The sequence below is a fragment of the Propithecus coquereli genome, unplaced genomic scaffold, assembly GCF_000956105.1.
Source record: "Propithecus coquereli isolate 6110/MARCELLA unplaced genomic scaffold, Pcoq_1.0 Scaffold477, whole genome shotgun sequence".
NCBI lineage: Eukaryota > Metazoa > Chordata > Mammalia > Primates > Indriidae > Propithecus > Propithecus coquereli.
The window spans coordinates 1168203-1170573 of NW_012150585.1; positions in this window are offsets into that span (position 1 = coordinate 1168203).

Here is a 2371-nt window from a genome sequence, read left to right on the forward strand (position 1 = left end):
AAAAAAAAAAAAAAAAGTTAATTGTAAATCTTCCTCTTAGTCTTTCCCCAAACAGACCTGCGGTGATTACACAGGGTGACTGTGCATTTGGAATGGGAAATAACCAGATTTTCAGGAATTACTGAACCTTGGCTCCAAAATGATGCTAATTCCTGTGGAACCAAAATGTCACTGTGTTCCATTGTCAGAGTAGGGGCTTATGGAAGTCAATGATCTATGGAGTTTTGGCCTGGCTCCATCTCACAGCACGCCCAGTGGTTCTCAGAACTTATCCCATCATTATTTCCCCAGTTTCAGAATGCATAGGTGGGTATACATTGCAGCTTAGATATACTCAGCAGATATCTGAGTAGATGTACTCAGCAGCTGGTAGGCTCCCTATATTGGTCCTCTGATCCACGGAATGAATGAAGGCTATCGTGGTAGCAAAGGCCAAGTGGAAGCCACTAGAACTGTGTCTACATACTAAAATAGTAAACAAAAAACAACATCACATTTCTGGAAGAGATTAATGTCACCAACAAGGTCTTGAAAGATAGAGGTGGTAATTTCTACCATATCCCTACTCAAATCACCTGTTTGCCTGTCAGAAAACTGATGGACATTGGAGAATAGCAATGGATTATCCAAAGCTTGGTGACTCCAATTGCAGCTGCTGTTCCAGATAAGGAAATCAACACATCCCAAGGCACTTGGTTTGCTATTAAACTGATGAATGCTTTTTATTCTGTACCTTTTAGAAAAGACTACCACATGCAATTTTCTTTTAGTTGACAGAACCACAATACACCTTCACCACACTACCTCGAAGCTCTATAAATTCTCTACCTTCTGCCATAATCTAGTCTCCAAGGACATTTGATGGCCTTTGTGCTCCACATGAACGTAAGTTGGTGCTACTTCTCTTTTTTTTCTTTTTCGAGACAGAGTCTTGCTCTGTTCCCCAGGCTAGAGTGCCGTGGCATCAACCTAGCTCACAGCAACCTCAAACTCCTGGGTTCAAGTGATTCTCTTGCCTCAGCCTCCCGAGTAGCTGGGACTACAGGCGCACACCACCATGCCTGCCTAATTTTTTCTATTTTTAGTAGAGACGGGGTCTCCCTCTTGCTCAGGCTGCTCTCAAACTCCTAAGCTTAAGCAATCCTCCTGCCTCAGCCTCCCAGAGTGCTAGGATTACAGGCGTGAGCCACCGCGCCTGGCCAGTTGGTGCTACTTCAACAAGGATGTCAACTGAGACAGGATGCCTCAGTTCCTCACCATGTGTGACTCTCCACAGAGCTGCTTGCTCAGGACATTGCAACTGGCTTTTCCCAGAGTCTAAGAGAGAACAAGGTGGAAGCTGCAATATCTTTTACAACATAGTTTCAAAATCACATACTGTCACTTCAACAATATCCTATTGGTCATAGAGGTCAGCACTGTTGAATGTGGGTGGGGACTACACGAAGCCATGAATGACAGGAGGCAAGAATTACTTGGGCCATCTTGGAGACTGGCTGCCACAGTCATGAAAATTCTGAAAGTTCTTTGCTCTGTCCAGCCAACTTTTTAAAGTTTGGGGTTGTTTCAAAATAAAAATTATTTATTGTTTTTCTTAAAAAATTAAAAATATGTTTCAAAGAAAAAAGAATTTATTTAAAAAAATGTTATATACATGCAAATACTGCTATTATTAACATTATCCATTGGGTGGACCAAGTCTTAGACCAGAAGATAAGGACCCTGGCTTCAGTTCCTGCCTCTAATGCTGACTCAGGACATGTCCTTGAGCAATTCCTTCTCTTAACTTCTTTGGGCTTTAACTTCTCTTTCAGTAAAATAAAGAACAAATTCCTGCCCCTTCCTTACTCCCCCAAAGAGGCTTGTGAAAGCGCTTTTAGCTCTTTAAAAATTGAATATTTATCTTAGAGGTCAATCCCAAAAAGCCCCAAGTTTTACAAATGGAGAAAGTGGTTTCTGGAGAAGTTAAGAAGTTTACCTGGGGTCACACAGCTAGTTAGTGGCATAGCCAGGATTAGAGCCTCAGTTTCTTAAATCTCCATGCCTGCCCAGCTATACCACAACTGCCTTAGAAGAAAAGTGCCAGAAAAATTCTGGGAATTTTCACATTATTTTATGACCACTCAGAGCAAGGACTAGCCATCAGCCTGGAGGAATTTCTCGAGTATCACGATTCTTGAACTTTGTGGTCTCAGAATCCCTTTTACATTCCTAAAAATTATTGAGCCCCCTCAAGAATTTTTGTTTGTGTAGGTTGTATCTATTAAAATTTATTGTATTGGAAGTTAAAATTAAGGAAAAATGTTAAATGTTTTATTTATTAATTACTGTAAAAATAATAAACTCATTGTATGTTAACATGAAAAACATA